Here is a 20,330-nt window from a genome sequence, read left to right on the forward strand (position 1 = left end):
AATTTTCTTTTTTGTAAACAGGGCCAAATCAAGGCTAGAGCTCCATGCAGTTCTGAGCGTCTTGCCAAGTACAGCCAGTTGTTGAGGACTGAAGAGGAGTTGGGTTCAGAAGCAGTCTATGCTGGGCAAAACAAAAGCACTTTAGCTAAATCTAACACCAACAGCATTCATCTAGTGTCTTCTGAACCCAACTCCTCTTCAACACTTTAGAAATTATGATTTAATTCCAAAAAGTTGGGAATTAGTTTGGAAATTATGATTTAGTGGGTGTTTAGATGCACATCTCGTTTTACATGACTGGAGAAGGTCATGTCTCACCCTTTAGTCTGGTAGGTATACTTCACCAACTTGAGAAGTTTCGAGATACAGCACAAGACAAAACAATGTAACTAGACTGGGTTGTATTCAAATTATCTTGCGAACTGAATTTCAGATTAACTCATAGTCTAGAACCAACAAGGAAGAAACTATTTGTTTAGTACACCCCATCAAAATTGGTACCCTTTTAATGTTGTGATTTAGAATGTTCTTGTTTGCCTTTTCTTGTTTGATCTCAACTCTCATGTAATATATGTAGCTATCAGAATATTTTGCAATAATTCTGATTCAATCCAATTTTTCTGGTCTGGTCAAGGATTCATATGCATGCCAAGAACCAACTACGAAGAAGTTCTGCTGGATTGAAACAAACAAAGAAAATAGGTGATCATTATATGCAGCTACTCTTTGTCGGGCCATATTAGCTCTCTTAAACTGGTTTGGTAATTTGATAAGCGGTCTTCTCTACATTTGCAGAAGCCTCAAAAAGGCAGATCTGGATTCTTGTCGATTAGACGTCCATCAGACACTTCCGATCCTTATTGGTGTCTTGGGCGCCAGACATATACAAAATATCTCTGTATAGACTAGAAAAAATCCATTCCATCAAAACAGTTAAAATTCTTCTATATTTATTAATGTAAAAAATCAAACAGATACGACTAGATCTTCATCCAAATAGTTAAACATGAAAGGAAGTGTACTAATGATCCAAAGGATTTACTGATGAATAAGAACATATGCATATGCTGATATCATATCCATACTATTAAAGAAATTGCTGTTTTGCACTGTCATCGGAGATGGTGCTGGTTTGAAAGACTCTTCGCAATCAGATGCGTATTTTATGAAAACACCGGCTTCTCTACGTAACCCAGTGTAATCCATTTTCCTTAGTAACTGAGATAAGGATTTTAAATCTTTTTGTAGAAAAGAATCATACAACTGTTGACAAAATTTAAGGTGAACCCTTTGAGCATCGTCAGCCTTCGGAAACAAATCCACTATTCTGTCCTTTGCATCCCTAGCATCGTACATTGGTTGATAATCTACAAAAACTTTCCCAATTTCTTTATAATCTATGTGATCATAGATACCGGGATAACTCACCAATATATTTAAGCAGTATTCCTTGTCTTTGACCAGAGGACAAACTTTGTTAAGATCAAAGTGCACATCCGGGTCCGAAAGTTCGGCTTCTCTTGCTGCAGTTGACACAGTTATAGCGAATAAGAAAATCAAAAAACCTATCAAAGGGACTGCGTACGAAGATACAGCCATAGTTGTATTCTTTGTGTTTCTGATCGAGTGTGTCTGATCAGAAATCCTTGTACTCCTTTTTAACGATAAAACTTAAACTTATATCCTCCCACGTATTTATTATTAATTAGGTAATAAGAAATTAATGGAAATTTTAATATACAAAATCTTTACACATTTAATAAAAGATTTTTATTTTCTAAAGATAAACACGTATCTCTCTGTGCTCTCCAAGCCGGTTAATATTTATTTATTTTTTCAACTGGCCAAGCCGGTTCACGTTATCCTTGTGAACGAACATATAATTGGAATATAGCATGTTGATTGGCTCAAATAAATAAAAATAATACAAGTTCAGAGAAAAAAATTAATAGAGAGACTCTCATTTTTCAATACTATTTAAATACCACACTTACCATTTATAAACCAGTGTGCACATTCTCTCTTCATTTTTTGCATAATTGACTAAATTATTTTATTTTAAGAAAGTTGCAACCATGCGCCTTTTGTTCGTTAAGGTAAGCAGTAATCGATGGAAATTTCATTACAAAATATTTTAATTAATTAAGAAAATATTTTGGTTCCAAAACTTCAGAAAAAACTTAAATGTGATTCCATTACTTCAGGAAAAAGTAAATGTCAGTCCCCAGCCCTTAGTACTAGAATGAATTTAAAGAAGTCTTTAGAACTAGCACTATGGTGCTGGTTTCCCCATCCTTATCCCTCTTTATCTTTCAAAACCCCTAAAAACGTCTGTTATGGTCTCTCAAATTCCTACAGGCGTAGGAAAATCACCGCCTTTTTTTACAAGGAGGATTACATCTGATTCCACTTGTAGGGAAGGGAAATCACAAGGGTACTTATATTTTTACGCTTTACGCGTATTGAATAGCCGTATTATCGTTTATATGGCTACTGAGTAGCCGTAGATTTTTACACGGCTACTGAGTACCCATTTCGGAAATTATATTTGTTTGACCTTTTTTGGTTTACACCTCTCTCACGCCCGATCATAACCGTCCATCACTAATAACCGCTTTATTTTCCAGGCCGTCGGATCCCAATGGCCATTTTTTCAAAATCCTCTATAAATACCACTCTAGTTCTCTAGCCAAACCACACCAAATCAATTTCTTCTTCCTACATCAATTGATTTCTTCACTAAAATCTTTCCAATTTTATTCTTGTTTAAGTAATAGTTTTAAATTTTGTTTTGCTCACCAATGTTGGAGACTCAAAGGCAAAAAAGGAAACACAGAGCCATATTTAGTACTTTGGAAGATCATCACATTATTACTCAGTATCTTGTTGTTGGTTATAGCAATTACGAAGATAAAGAAGAGTTTTGGTATATGTTTTTTTAAAAATTTGTGGAAGCTTGTGGTGGGAATAGAAACGACCTTACTTTAAAAAGCGTTCATAATCGATTTAGAAAAATCAAGAATGAAGTGGATAACTTTTCAGCTTGTGTTGCAAGAGCCGTAATAGCTAATCCGGGAATTGACTCTATTAACCAGGTATTGTTATTTAAATATGTTTATTATAGTTGTTGTACATGTTGTTTGTAAATAGTTTAACTTATTTTATTTACGGTTTGTTTACATTGATGTAGATCGTAATTGCGAAAAGCTTACACATTGATATACACAAAAAAGAGTTTGAACGAGATGTTGAGTGTGACATGCTTAAAGATATTCCAATTACGCAAGTAGGTGTAACTGAAGATATGGACCAACATTTTAATCCTCCGTTATCTCAAATTCATGCAAATTTCTCTAATATGTTTAGTTCTCCAACCCCATGTTCCCAAAATCCACCTTCAAGCCAATTCGCCGAGACTCCATTTTCAAATCAATTTCCAAGCTCATATAATGTCCCTGGCGGTATCCCTTTTCCATCAAGATATACCCCTAGTACGAACCCAACCACAATACCTGGAACCTCGTCTGGTGGATTTACAGGAGAAGAACGCATTTCGAGAGCAGCAAAAAAAACCCAAATTAATAAAAAATTGGCTGGGACAAGTAAACCCGCCACACCATCTTCGCAAGACTCCCAGATGAGTGACGCGGGAAGTAAACTTGTTGACTATCTAAAAGAATTTTGAACGATAGTCCCACCTCGTCAGTTATACAACAAAACCAAATTATGGAAAAGTTGCTAGAGACAACACAACAACAAATTCTGGTTGCTCAACTGAAAGAAGAAAGAGAAATAATGCAAATGGATCTCGAATATATGCCTCCAAATGCAAGAAAGTACTTTGGATATCAACAGAATGCCATATTGGCCAGGCAGATGCAGAGCCAACAAGATAATCCGTTCAGTTTGTAATAGCTCAGTTTAGTTTTTTTTTTCTTTCAAGTAAGGTCGTATTTCAGTTATGGTGATCCGTTCAATTTGTAATAGCTTAGTTTAATTGTTTTTTTTATAAGTAAGGTCGTATTTCAGTTCCGGTAATGTAGTTTCCTTTTTCTCAGTAACATTAATTTATATATTTCTAATTATGAAAATTTGAATTATATTTTGTGATACCAGCGTATCTTTAGTAACGGCTAAATTCCAACGACTACTTTCAATGCCTATTATAAATTTTCATAATCTTCATCAACAAAAACAATCTGAACTTAGTATCCTCGGTGACTCTATTTATTTTTTTTGGTTTTGAAGATAACATGGTAATGGTTGGGTATACCGTAGAAGAAGATGTTGCAATCACCATAGCATTTGTAAATGCTGTTAATCTTCCTATTGAAGATATTCAATACCTCTCTGCCTATGAACAATGGACGCTGGTGTTCGACGACTTTGTACAACCGTTTGGAAACGTTAATAACCGAACAAGACAACAAGTTCAACAACGGCTTTCTCGAATTGATATAATGGTTCACAAGTACGTCCAAATTCAAAAAAGGATTCATGGTTACGCCCCACAACACATGATTGTTGTGATTACCATACGTCAATCTACAATTCTTATGATATTTGAAATGGTGTTTACTTATACACGCTAACCTATTGCTTTATGTTTGTTTTTCGTAGGAGGAAATGTCCAAATTTGTGTACCAAATAGATATTCGTACAGAATTTACATGTTTTAAGTGATACTTAATCTTCAAAGCTAAGCTGGCTGACAAGGATTATTACAATCCAGAAATGAATGTCGGCGGTCCTCCAGAAGACGGACCCGACAAATAGTACATGCGTCTGTTTTTTAAGATTTTGTGGGTACATCTTGTGTAAACCCTCACGAGACTATAACTCGTCCACTAGTACTACGACAAGTAACCTAGGTTTTTATTCAGTAATTGTAATGTACTTTTATAACGGCAATCACAACGGCTAGTTTATAACACCTATTTTCAAACGACTACATCTTAACGGCTATTTTCAAACGACTTTATCGCAACGGCTAGTTTATAACGGCTACTTTATAACAACTATTATAAAATGTGCTATCTATCTCCAAACAACAAACATCTATTTTCATACAGTTTGCAAATATTCTCATATATTTCAATACCTCTCATAGCTCTTTATACGAACACAATTATGAGATCATTTAATTCAATTGAAGATTTGGTAATCATCAAAATATGGTACAAATAATCTCGAGTAGCAGATGTCTCTCCTGTAATGCTAGAGCCCGAAACCTTTTGGGCGAAGATATATAACCAATATAGACGAGATTATGGGAATCCAAAGAGAAGAAGTCTTCAACAAATTCATGATAGGTACCAGATTATTCAAAAAGCCGTTTACGATTTTATAGCAATTCAACAAAGGATCTTCAACGCCAGCCATATTAGCCTTTCCCCTCAACAATTTGTAAGTATTTTAGAATTGCTTTCATCCAAAACTAAATTGATTGATTTGAAATTACAACAATAAGTATATTTCCCTATGTTATTGTAGCACGAAGTCGTTAAAGCGCGTTATTTTGAGGAAAAGGGTGAAGCCTTCACATTTCACAAGTCTGCTGGCACCCTGGATGCCTTCTCCACTACACGCGTCTGCCTAACATCGACTTGGCATCTAGCTCGACATGGCATTTGATTGTAAATTTTATGGGGGTTGTAGTTGTAGTGGTAAGGGGTATCGTTCAAACTCGAACTTGTGAAGGTAATGGATTTTTAGATTTAAAAATATATATACAAAAATATTAACAGTTTGGGCGAGAGGTAACCAAGACACTAGATTCCACTATTATGCAAAATTGAATGATAAATATTTCAAAACTCTATTCAATTCTTAAGTCCTCTTTTATCTTTAATTCACTATCAATCATACAGATTCTCAAACATAATTTGTAAACCTTAAGCATAGATTATCAAGAGATTAAACCAAGCATAACCTATCAAACTGAATAACAAATAATTAAGACAATCATTCAAATAATTTAAAACTCTGCAAAAGCAGCGATTAGGTGAATTATAAAATTAAATGAAATAGTTACCCATTTATGTTGCGTGAATAGCTTCCTCCATTGCCTTGGTTACGAGGGAATTAGTCGCTCATCATATTGGAAAACCTCTCAAAGAATTTCATTGATGCTCAAAAGTGTTTTACAATGAAGAGAAAGATAAGTAAATAGTATAAAACAATATTCTGCGACCCACAGAAGGCGTCCAGAATCAACGACACAGAGATAGTGCTGTTGGTACAACGACTCAGTCGCGGAAAGGAGTGGAAAAGTGTCGCAATAAAGCGACAGTTTTTAACGACTTTCCTGCCTCGTCCAATGTTCTTCGTGTTCTTCAGTTCCAGCAGCAGCAGGAACTTCTTCACAGCGTCTGATTCTTTGATTTTTACGTCTCTAACTCTCTCCCAACTCTCGACAGCCTCTTCCCAATGACTGATACTTGTATTTATAGTGTTTTGGAGCAAGAAATCCGACCATTGATTGCGTATATTTTCTCTTTAATTCGATTATTCTTTGCTGCCCAAAAATGAGAATACTTACCATTTATAGAATTTCCACACGTTAACTCGCTCCCAAAGCGCTCCAAATTAGTTTCTTCATGCCTCAGAAGCTTTCCCGCACCTCCACATCACTTCATGCACAGCAAAAACACACTTGAGCTCGCTTACAGTGCGTGTTGCTCGGTTTTGGTTTGGTGAATCGAACCAGGAATTTTAGCCAAAATTGACCGATTCCGTCACCCATATTGTGTTCCTCAACCTATATCACATCTCTATACCAAAATTCAGCCATTGAATCGACCTACCACTACTTCATTTCTTCGATCGAAAATTCTCCTGTGCTGTGAACATTTTTCCCGCCAAAATCGATATTTTCAAATGAAGAAGAGGGGTGTCCCCCTATCCTGTCTTGGTGTCCCCTTAGTAATTTGGGCTGAAATAGTAATTCTTGGGTTGAAAAAGTAATTTCTCTGGTTTCCTCCGGGACATTTCTGGGACGTTTCTGGTACATTTCTGGGGCGCCTCCAGGACATTTTTGGGGTGCCTTTAGTACTTTTCTCCGGGGTGTAAATCATCACTTTTTGAGCAACTCTTTCCATACAAGGGTATTTTCTCCAAAAACACCTGAACAAACATAAAAACACCATAATGAGAACAAATGGGTACTAATAAAATACATAAAAGAGATCAAAATAGACACATAAATGCGTCTATCAAATACCCCCAAACTTATTATTTGCTAGTCCTCGAGCAAATTTTATACTTGAAAAGTGACCGAGTTAATCTCGGGTGGGTTTATCAGAGGTGTACCCACAAAAACCAATACTCCAGACCCTAGTTATCTACGAAAAATCTTGGAAAGCACTAAAGAACCTCCTTGGTTGGCATACTTATTAATTACAGGAGGAAGTACCCTGACGCGAAATTCCAATTGTTGTATACGAGTTTGCACTCAAGCATACTAAAATTCATATAAGTGACAGAGCTCTACTAAGATAGTTTCACGATGGAAATCATACTCGGAGTCGGACTAATCACATGAAAAGATTAAGAAGATGGAAAAAGAAAAATGTAGATGGTTGAAAAGCGAACGGTGTTTCCCATATCTGTCTGAAGGCCTCTTCCAAGATGAACCTAACCTAAATGACTGTATACCGGTCTGACTAATATTAACAAACTGGCAAATACAAGGGAACCAGCAGTTGACTACACAGAACAATAACCATTTTTTTTTAACTTAACGGCATGAATAGATCTTTTTGATCCAAGCGCATGCTTCTTGTCAGCAGATTACACGATAGTTCCCACGGGTCCTGCATTCCACGCTTGCTTAGGCGACGGAAACAGGGAGAACACACACATATTGCTATCCAAGTGTTAGTATTTATTCCGATTGGTCTACTGGTCTGGTCTAATTTTTTTTTTTTTTTTGAAAAGGTAACTCAGTCAATCTATTTCACCCTAGCAAAGGTAACAACTTGAATCGTGTTCCCCACCAAATCACTTGAAATAAAAGAAAACTAAAAATAGAAAGTGAAAAGGACTCGACGAGATATGGCGAAACTATCATGTTAATTCTAACACCTGAGCTCTGTGCTTTTATGAATAGACTCTTCTAGATGTTTCCATCTAATCAGAATGGTTCCTCAACTCCTATAACCAAGATGTTCCCATCCACTTATATTGGTTAGTGCAAACCTTAATAGGCATAAATTTCTAGGCTCTGGAGTTTAATAATTGCAACTAAAAAGTTTCTCCCATACCCCCAAACTTAAATCTAACATTGTCCTCAATGTTCTAAAGATGAAATTAAAAGCATGAACAAGGAGAAACGGTTACTATTTGAAGCAAAAGAGTTAAGGAAGGATATTACCGTGTTGCATGAGATTGGGTTACCTCCCAAGAAGTGCTAAGTTTAAAGTCTTCAGACAGACTTAGAAAAGGATTGGTCAACTCGAACCATAAAGTAACAGTCGAAATAACTGTGGGTCTTCAAAACCAAAAAGATCTGACCATAGGAAACTGCAGTGAACCAAGAAAATGGACAAGAAAAGCATGCCCTTACCTAGTTTCCTGAAAACTATCGCTAATTGCGGTTCAGGTTCAGGTTCTATGAAAGGGTCTAAATAGAATATTTTCATTGGATGCGTTTCTTCATAGATGGGATCCGAATCACTAGGTCTTAGAGTCTGTAAAAACTCAAATACGAACTTAGAATCACGAAGTAATAACCTAAATAATTGCGGATCCTCTAAGTCAATCACATATGACTTACATAGTTGACCACAGTGAAAGAGGTGGTCTTCCTTAAGAAAATGTGTCGACCCTAATATCCTAAAGTGATTAGGTTTAGTCTCAAAACTTAATAACCGACACATCTTAAAATCAAAAGTTCCCACAATTGGTTGAAAAGTTTTTGGTGGGAAAACAAAGTCAATCTTGGTATCATAGCCTGGGTTAACCACATCAACCAGAGGATGGGTTTCTAACAACTGAGCTTCTTTCTGGACATCATTAGGTTCGGGAAAACGTGTATGAAGATAATCTTGTAAGATGGTTGAGGCACAAATGTCAAGTCCTACATGAGGGTACTTTCTTAGAGTTAAAGCACACGGAGAATGATAATCACCCCCAAACTTAGAGTTTTCTGTGTCTCTAGGAAGACTAGTCACAATTTCCCTAATTTCTAGGTCATCAGATTCCTGGAAATGGTCAATAGATTCTTCTAAGTTGGGTTCATCCTCACTCATTTCTACGAGTTTATCATCTTCTAAGACTAGTGTTTCTAAATCGCTAGATTCTAAAACAGTATTCTCAGGGTAAACTCTTTCCTCTAAACCATCATCACAATTATATAAAGGATTATCAGAGAAAAGCTCATAAACTAAGGTTTTAATCATAGTTACCTCCTCTGATTCACTGATAGGCACCCCCAAACTTATTATTTGCTAGTCCCGAGCAAATCAAAACTACAAAATAAAATCCTAACTCACTGTCGCGGGCATCGTCGATTGCATTTAGCGTATGCAATAAGCCTTTAAACCCCTAGGTGGCCCTAGTGGCCAAGTTATAGTCTCGGGAGGGCTTACCAGAGATATACCCACAAAACCTGTACTCCAGACCTTAGCTATCTACGCAGAACCTTGGAAGGCATTAAAGAATCTCCTTGGTTGGCATACTTATTGACTATAGGAAGAAGTACCCTGATGCGAAATTCCAATTGTTGTACACGAGTTTGCACTCAAGCATACTAAAATTCATATAAAGTGACATAGCTCTACTCAGATTAGTTGCACTATGGACATCATATTCGGAGTCAAAACTAATCACATGGATAGATCAAGAAGATGGATATAGAAAAACATAGATGGTTTTGATGTTTACTAAGTGAACGACGTTTCCCATATCTGTCTGAAGGCCTCCGCCAAAATGAACATATCCTAATGGATTGAGATACTAGTCTGACTAATATCAACACACTGGCATATACAAGGGTACCAGTGGTCGATAACCTAACTCTAGGTCAACACAACTGGCATATACAAGGGTACCAGTGGTCGACTTTATTGAATTTATTCCTTTTGGTCAAATGGTCTGGTCTCAATTTCTTTCTTTCTTTTTTTTTTTTTTTTTTTTTTTTTTTTTTCTTTTCTTTTTTTTTTTCTAACTACTTTTTTTTTCATTCTTTTTTTTTTCATGGTATCTCAATCACTCTAATTCACCCTAGCATTGGTAACAACTTGAATCGTGGGCCCCACATCACTTAGAGAAACATAGTTTAAAAACAAAATAAAATAAAAATAGAAGTGAAAAGGACTCAACGAGATATGGTGAAACTATCATGTTATTTCTAACACCTGAGCTCTGTGCTTTTATGAATAGACTCTTTAGATGTTTCATCTAATCAGATTGGTTCCTCAACTCCTACAACAAAATGCTTCCATCCACTTAGATTAGTTAGTGCAATCCTAAATAGGCATAAATTTCTAAGCTCTGGAGTTTATTTATTCATACTGCAACTAAAAAGTTTCTCCCATACCCCCAAACTTAAATCTAACATTGTCCTCAATGTTCTAAAGATGAAATTAAAAGCATGAACAAGGAGAAATGTTACCATTTGAAGCAAAGAGATAAGGAAAGATATTACCGTGCATGAGTTTGGGTTACCTCCCAAGAAGTGCTAAGTTTAAAGTCTTCAGCCAGACATAGAAAAGGTTTAGTCAACTCGAACCGTATAATAGTAGCCGGAATAACTGGGTCTTTAAAACCAAAAAGAGCTGACAAAAGGAAACTGCAGTAACCAAGAAAATGTACAATACTGCATGCCCTTACCTAGTTTCTGGATAACTATCGCTAATTGCGGTTCAGGTTCAGGTTCTATGAAGGGTCTAAATAGACTATTTTCCTCGGATGCATTTCCTCATAGGTAGATCCAAATTATTAGGTCCTAGAGTCTGGAAAACTCAGATAAGAACTGGAATCACAAAATAACCTAAATAATTTAGGATCCTCTAAGTCAATTAGGTTTGACTTACATAGTTGACCACAGTGAGTAGTGGTATTCTGAAGCAAATGTGTCGATTCTAATTCCTAAAGTACTTAGGTTAGTCTGAACTTAATAAGTGACACATTTGAAATTAACGTTCCCACAGTTGAAAAAACTATTTGGTGGGAAAACAAAGTCATCTGGGATCATAGCCTGGGAACCACATCAACCAGAGGATGGGTTTCTAACAACTGAACTTCTCTTTGGACATCATTAGGTTCAGGAAAAAGTGTATGAAGTAATCTTGTAATGGTTGAGGCACAGATATCAAGTCCTAAGTGTGGGACTTTCTGAGAGTTAAAGGTAAGGCACTAGGGAAGTGATAATCACCCCCAAACTTAGAGTTTTCAGTGTCTCTAGATAGACCTCTAATTTTTCTTGAATTTCCGTATCTTCATAGTCCTTAAAATATTCAAGAGATTCTTCTAAGTTATTATCAGGTAGTGCATCTTTACTCATCTCTACGGGTCTATCTTCTTCTTCCAAGACTATTGTTTCTAAGTCGCTATACTCTAAAACAGTATTTTCGAAATGAACCCGTTCCTCTAAACCACTATCGGCTTCGTAATCAAAAGGAAAAACTACATCGTCTAAAACGGTGGTATCCCTAATCAAATCCTCGTCCTTTTGAATAGGTGAATAATCATAAAAATTATTTGGATTTGAAGTAGAAATAATATAATCACTATAAAGCTCAATTGGATTACTAGATTCCTGATTACTATGCCTACATATTTCAGATTCTTCATCACTACTATCCTCATCATCATAATAGTACGAAGATGATTGAACCTTATCTAAATAAGTAGTGTTACCAATTATAACCTCGTTATCTTGATTATGTGAAAAAGTATCTTCATTCTCAAGGGTATTATTGGATACACTATATTGGCAATTCAAGTTATTTCGAGCAATACTTTCGTTCGTCTCTAACTCAAGTCTACGTGTCGACTCAGCTATCCTCTCAAGGGTCTCTTCCAAAGAAAGTTCCCTTAGTGTAGGATCTAAGTTTTGAGTTAATCTATTGAGGATATCTTCTACAGATTCAGTTGTTGTTGCATTTCTTTCGTCCATATCTACGTTATTCACCTCATCTAATTTATACGTCGATTCAGCTAACTGACATGATGACTCAGCTAAATTCCTAAGAGTCTCTTCTAAAGAAGGAATAGGAACTGAAGGATCATAATAAGGACTACTTTTCAATAGTTTGATTGTATCCTCTAGAGACGAAGAACTAGTACTATAATCTTCTTGCTCATATGACTGATGCGCGTGCGGATAGTAATTGGGATCACCATGGTATGAACCATAACCTTGAAAAGGTTGGCGTCCCCAGCCACTATTCTCACTATGGTCATAATACTGATGATGTCCATATTCAAATTCAGGTCGATATTCATTGTATTGGCTTCTATCATACCAGTTCGACATTCTTAATTGCAAGGGAATTCTACGCAATCACAAACAAGTCCCACTCGACCAAATCAAACCTATAGAATCTAGCAAACAAAAAGCATGATGGCTCCACTTAGATTGTTTTCTAGACCAGCTTCTATTCCTTCGAAAAGGAATTCGTTACAATTTGAGCACACCCCTCTGGAATCAATCCGAGCTAATGTAAGTTGAATCGAGGCGAGGGAAGCTCAATGGAGCTTTGATACCCAAGGCCTCACCGCTATCAAAAGGCGGCGCAGTCACGCATTCAACTCACAGAAACCATCATGAACTTTGAAATGTGCTTAAAGAGCAACCAATATTTTTCGAACGAGTTTCCTATTAAGCTCGTTACCCTATTGGTCTCGTTCTATTCAAAATTTTAGGCTTAGGTTTGCGTTTGGTTTCGTTTTCCTAAGGCGGGCAAGAAGGAAACGGTGATGAAATCCGAGTCCTTATCTTGATTTGGCCAGGCCTTGCCCTTTACTAGGAAAATAAAGACAGTCCGAATTCGCCCTCAATCAATGAATCACCTTAAGGAATACAGTAACTCGCTTACAGGGGATTCGCGAGTGTTTCGATGGACTTACCTCCCGTACCAGACGGGCAATGAACCGTTGTCGTCGACTCGGGCCACGACTCCTATGCCGTGTGCGAACCCGAGGGGCCGAGACGATATCGTAATCGTCGTCCTTCCCTGCAAACAGTTTGTATTTAAGGATACCCTTCCGTAGGGTTTAAAAATAAAAATAAAAATGTCCAAAAGTCCAAAATAAAGTCCAAATAAAAAGTCCAAAAATTATGAAAAATAAAGCCTATTTACAAATTCTAAAAAAATATATAAAAGCTATATACAAAAAAAATAAATAATAAAAAATTAAATCCTAAAAAAATTATGTCTTTTTTCTCTTCTCTTTTATCTTTTAGCTTTTAGCTTTAAGCTTTTTGTTCCCAAGTTCTTAGTATTCCACTTCGAACCTGTAAATCAAAGACACAAAAAGAAACGTAAAAAGGAACAAATAATAGTAAAAAAAAATAAAAAAAATAATAAACCTAAAAACAAATCTATATACAAGTCCCCGGCAGCGGCGCCATTTTGTTGTAGTAATTCGATTGCGGTAAATAAGGATTCGATGCTCGGACTTGAAAAGATTTTTAAAGCAAAAATATATACAAAATTTTCACAGGATCAAGAGACACTAGGACTCAGGATTTCACCAATTCTTATACTCATGCGATTCATGTATTTATTCTAAACAGTTATAGCTTCTAAACATCGACTCTTTATTTTCCAAAATAGATTTTAAAAATATTAAGTGTAAATCTTAAGCATGGCCTATCAAAAGGATTAGTCCCAAGCATAAACCATCAAACGAAATCACAAATAATTAAGAAAAAATCATAATTCAATTCATAATAATGCAAATAGTCATAAAAGAATTAAATAAAAAATTATTCATGCATAAAGAATGGTTTCCTCCATCATCCCAGTATTGGGGTTTAGCTATTCATATCAATCACACACTCAACATATTAATTCAAAGCTCAAAGTGTGATTAAAAGAGTCAAAAGTTATAAAAATAGTAGTTCTGAGACTCACAAAACCCGTCCAGAAAAGAACGATAGTAATATGCTGCTTTTCTTGAACGACAGATTTCTGCTGCTGCTTGCACTGTTGTTTTAAGACCCACGGAAGCAAGTCGTTGTCACTGTTGATAAACGACTGTCCTCTGGAGTCTGTTCTTCGTGCTCTTTAATGGCAGCAGCAGCAGCAGAACTCCTCCTTCCTGCAGCTCCCGTTCTTCGCTCCTCTAGCCTCTCTCTGGTCTCTGCTCGACCCCAAACCTCTTCATCCACCTTTATGAGACTTGTATCCTCCTTTATATACTACCCAGCTCCATAAATCTCGAGAAATCTTTTTCTTTTTTCCTCCCTGCCAAGTTACGGTTTTTCTTTTCTACACGGCTGCTGACCCTTTCCAAACTCTCGTACGCGTCTTCTGTTGTTACAAAAATTTCCCAAGATATAAGGGAATCGAATAAGAGAAGATATCTTCCCTAATCCTCCACGTAATCTCCAAAATTATCTCCACAACAGACCCGTGAAAACATCACCTCTGTTTTGCTTGATATCGACGATTCAGCCCAATATGCTCGACCCAAACGCACACATAAACCCTGTTTGGTCCATTAAAGTCCATCCCAATCGAGTTTGGCAATTGAATCTCCATAAAACACGCCCAACAATTCGAACCCTAAACTGCCAGAGTTGAAAACCAATTTCCCGCCAAAATTCTGTTTTAAACGTGAAGAAGAAGGGTGTCCCCCTATCCAGCTCCGGTGTCCCTTTAGCAGCTGCCTGGAAATGGGTCACCCCTTAGTAATTAGGTTACCCCTTATCCAAAATTGAGGGTCCGTATAGTGAGTTTTCTGGGACATTTTCCGCACTTTTTCGGGGTTCCTCCGAGGTATTTTTGAGGTGCTTCCGGTACTCTATCGACGGAGGTCCAAACGCCGCATTTTCAGCCAATTTCGCCGCAAAATCTTATTCTTCTAAAAACACCTACAAATAAATAAAATAACCAAATAAGTATAGAATCGAGCACTAACACTATATACAATTGAGATATATTAGACACATAAATGCGTCTATCAGTTACCTCCTCCGATTCACTGATAGGCACATCAAATAATGGATTATCCAACATACTGCATGCTAAAGGATCATGAACTACATCGTCTAAAACGGTGGTATCTCTAGTCAAATCCACATCCTTTTGAATAGGTGAATAATTATTATTTGGATTTGTATTAGAAACAACACTATCATTATAAAGCTCAATCGGAGTAACAAATTCCTGATCACTATGCCTACATATTTCATGTTCTTCATCAATACTATCCTCATCATAATCATCACTATAATAACATGAAAATGATCGAACCTTATCAAAACAAGTAGTGTTACCAATTCTAACCTCGTCCTCTAAATTAGGCAAATATTCACTATTGATATCAAGGGTAGAATTAGAAACCCTATTTTGGAAATTTAGATTATTTCGAGCAGCATTAGATAACTGTTCATTTTCTGCCTCTAGACGTGCCTGAATTTCACTGAGCATAACACTTATACGTTCACCATTCTCGTTTATCATCTCAGAATATCGTGTACACTCTTCTTTTGAACTACTCATTGCAACTAAATGTTTATACGTCCTTTCAATCCGTTGTTGGGTCTCTTCTAGAGATGGAACAGGTTCAGAAATATCATAATCAGGACTAGTTTCCAAAAACGAGTAACCAGTACTACAGTGTTCCTGATTTTCTTGCATGTAAGACCAATTCGCGTGTGGATAATAATTGGGCTCACCATGGTATGAACCATAACCTTGAAAAGGTTGGCGTTCCCAACTACTATTCCCACCATGGTCATAAAAGTGATGACGTCCATATTCAAATTCAGGTCGATACTCATTGTATTGGCTTCTATCATACCAGTTCGACATTCTTAATTGCAAGGGAATTCTACACAACCACAAACAAGGCCGACTCGACTCCACCAAAATAAACATAAAGATTTCTAGCAAACAAAAAGCATGATGGCTCCACTTAGATTGTTTCTAGACCAGCTTCTATCTTTCGAAAGGGAATTCGTTGCAATTTGAGCAAACCCCTCTGGAATCAATCCGAGTCAAAGTAAGTTGAATTGAGGCGAGGGAAGCTCAGTGGAGCTTTGATACCCAAGGCCTCACCGCTATCACAAGGCGGCGCAGTCACACATTCAACTCACAGAAACCATCATGAACTTTGGAGTGTGCTTAAAGAGCAACCAATATTTTTCGAACGAGTTTCCTACTAAGCTCGTTACCCTATCGGTCTCGTTCTATTCCAAATTTTAAGCTTGGGTTCGCGTTAGGTTTCGTTTTCCTAAGGCGGGCAAGAAGGGAGCGGTGATGAAATCCGAACCCTTATCTTGTATTGGCCAGGCCTTTCCCTTTACTAGGAATTTAAAACAGTCCAAATTCTTTCTCAATCAATGAATCACCTTAAGGAATACAGTAACTCGCTTACAGGAGATTCGCGAGTGTTTCGATGGACTTACCTCCCGTACCAGACGGGGGATGAACCGTTGAAGTCGACTCGGTCCACGACTCCTATGTCATGTACGAACCCGAGGGGCCGAGATGATATAGTAATCGTCGTCCTTCCCTGCACACAGTTTATATAATTTTTTTTTTAATAATACCCTTCCGTAGGTTTAAAAAAAATAAAGTCCAATTGTTTAAAGTCCAAAGTCCAAAATAATAGAAAAAAATACAGTTTTCTTCACACACTCTAAAAAAATTAAAAAAAAAAATTAAAAATTAAATCCTAAAATTGTCCTTTTTTCTTCTCTTTTCGCTTTTCGCTTTAAGCTTTTTCCTCTCCAAGTCCTTAGTTTTCACTTTGAATCTGCAAAATAAAGACAAAAAGAAACGTAAAAAGGAACAAACAATTCTAAAAAAATAATAAACCTAAAAACAAAATTCTACCTAAGCACAAATCCGCGTCGGCGGCGCCAAAATGATTGTAAATTTTATGGGGGTTGTAGTTGTAGTGGTAAGGGGTATCGTTCAAACTCGAACTTGTGAAGGTAATGGATTTTTAGATTTAAAGATATATATATACAAAAATATTAACAGTTTGGGCGAGAGGTAACCAAGACACTAGATTCCACTATTATGCAAAATTGAATGATAAATTTTTCAAAACTCTATTCAATTCCTAAGTCCTCTTTTATCTTTAATTCACTATCAATCATACAGATTCTCAAACATTATTTGTAAACCTTAAGCATAGATTATCAAGAGATTAAACCAAGCATAACCTATCAAACTGAATAACAAATAATTAAGACAATCATTCAAATAATTTAAAATTCTGCAAAAGCAGCGATTAGGTGAATTATAAAATTAAATGAAATAGTTACCCATTTATGTTGCGTGAATAGCTTCCTCCATTGCCTTGGTTAAGAGGGAATTAGTCGCTCATCATATTGGAAAACCTCTCAAAGAATTTCATTGATGCTCAAAAGTGTTTTACAATGAAGAGAAAGATAAGTAAATAGTATAAAACAAGATTTTGCGACCCACAGAAGGCGTCCAGAATCAACGACATAGAGATAGTGTTGTTGGTACAACGACTCAGTCGCGGAAAGGAGTGGAAAAGTGTCGCAATAAAGCGACAGTTTTTAACGACTTTCCTGCCTCGTCCAATGTTCTTCGTGTTCTTCAGTTCCAGCAGCAGCAGGAACTTCTTCACAGCGTCTGGTTCTTTGATTTTTACGTCTCTAACTCTCTCCCAACTCTCGACAGCCTCTTCCCAATAACCGATACTTGTATTTATAGTGTTTTGGAGCAAGAAATCCGACCATTGATTGCGTATATTTTCTCTTTAATTCGATTATTATTTGCTGCCCAAAAATGAGAATACTTACCATTTATAGAATTTCCACACGTTAACTCGCTCCCAAAACGCTCCAAATTAGTTTCTTCATGCCTCAGAAGCTTTCCCGCACCTCCACATCACTCCATGCAAGCAGAAACACACTTGAGCTCGCTTACAGTGCCTGTTGCTCTGTTTTGGTTTGGTGAATCGAACCAGGAATTTTAGCCAAAATTGACCGATTCTGTCACCCATACTGTGTTCCTCAACCTATATCACATCTCTATACCAAAATTCAGCCATTGAATCGACTTACCACTACTTCATTTCTTCGATCGAAAATTCTCCTGTGTTGTGAACATTTTTCCCGCCAAAATCGATATTCAAATGAAGAAGAGGGGTGTCCCCCTATCATGTCTTGGTGTCCCCTTAGTAATTTGGGCTGAAATAGTAATTCTTGGGTTGAAAAAGTAATTTTTCTGGTTTCCTCCGGGACATTTCTGGGACATTTCTGGGGCGCCTCCAGGACATTTTTGGGGTGCCTTTAGTACTTTTCTCCGGGGTGTAAATCATCACTTTTTGAGCAACTCTTTCCATACAAGGGTATTTTCTCCAAAAACACCTAAACAAACATAAAAACACCATAATGAGAACAAATGGGTACTAATAAAATACATAAAAGAGATCAAAATAGACAAATAAATGCGTCTATCAGCATTGTAGCTCCACTTCTTTCATAGCACATGCTCAAACCATTCTTTTCATTCCCCTAGTATTACAAAACAAAAGTCAGGTCAATTTCCACACATTTTACTTGCAACGAATAAGAAGTACATAGTATATAGTTTGGCATAATTACAAGCAATTAGTGCAACAAAATACCCTAAACACCTACAAAATGATTAGAAAGTATGCAATATTAGGTGCCCATCATAACCCTTTGAGCACCAGCAGCCTTCAGAAACAAATCCACTATTACGTTCTTTGCATCTATGGCATCGTACTTTGCTTCATTAGAGATCAAAATATAGCCAACTTGTTTAGCATCAAGCTCGTAGATACCTGGATAACTCTCCATTACGTTTTGGCAGTATTCCTTGTCTTTGACCAAAGGACAAAGCGTGGACACTTGAAAGTGTTGTTTGCCATCTCTCGTTGTTGCAATTGATGCGGTCACGACCAACAAGAAGATCAAAAGACTTGTCAAAGAGGTTGTGCATGAAGAAGATACAACCATGATTGTATATTCAATATCTATAAAGAAACCCTAATGTTTTGAGAGAGAAATGTCAGAGGTTCCCTGGTCCTTGGTCACCGGAAAACGAAATCGGAATATTAAGGGAGGAGGTCGTGGATCTATTCTTCAGGATAACGAGGTAGCTCTGAAATGCAACATTCAGGAGAAATCTTATGAGATATGGGGTAACGGCAAGATCATTACCATTAAGGAAACCTATAAAGGGAAAAAGTGGATTAATTCTTTCACCGTGGACAAGGGTTTATCGTTGATTGCTGTTAAGGATCGAGCAAGAGAGAGGAGAGCATAAACGCGGAAGCATAAAAGACTACATTGATAATAATCTCGGTGTCTCTTTCTCATTGATTCTTCAAACTATTTATACAATCACAAGACTTGGATCTCAAGATATAAGACTTGATTCTCAAGATATTCAAATCCTAATATAACTCTCACAACTTAATTGCATATCTCCTAAATATAGACTCTCATATATTATTTCCTAATACCCTCCCTCAAGATTGAGCATGGAAATCACGAATGTCCATCTTGGACAAACGAAATTTAAATTGAACTTTCCCTAACGCTCTTGCGAAAATATCTTCCAATCTTAGTTTATGGACGTTATGGTCCCAATCGTAGTTTAAGGACGTTTCGGTCCCCTTCGTAGTTTAAGGACATTACGGTCCCATCTTTGTAGTTTAAGGACGTTTCGGTCCCAATAAAAGTTTAAGGACATTACGGTCCCCTTCATAGTTTAGGGACATTTCGGTCCTCTTTGTAGTTTAAGGACGTTTCTGTCCCTGGTTTCTTCAGTGGAATACTTCTTGTACTCTCTGGACAACATGCAAACTTGCATATTCCTCCGTATTCCATACAATACTCATATATCATAGTAAAATTATCTAACAAGCTAGAAACACAAACCTCTCTGTTGCGTTCTATCCACTTGATAGACGAACAAGAAACCAAGTCCTTTCTCTTTTTCAACGAATCCTACTTTGCGTCATAGAATTCATAAAAAGTCACTTGTAGTTTGTATCCGACGAGCATCATTGATCATCTTCTATTTTATCTTCTCTTCATATGTTACTCTATCTTCACGATCACAACTTTCCGTTGTTGTGATGTTCTCTACAACTCATAGGATTTTAACCTACTATTGTTGTTCTTTTTCTCATCACTT

The sequence above is a fragment of the Papaver somniferum genome, unplaced genomic scaffold, assembly GCF_003573695.1.
Source record: "Papaver somniferum cultivar HN1 unplaced genomic scaffold, ASM357369v1 unplaced-scaffold_81, whole genome shotgun sequence".
In the NCBI taxonomy this organism is placed as follows: domain Eukaryota; kingdom Viridiplantae; phylum Streptophyta; class Magnoliopsida; order Ranunculales; family Papaveraceae; genus Papaver; species Papaver somniferum.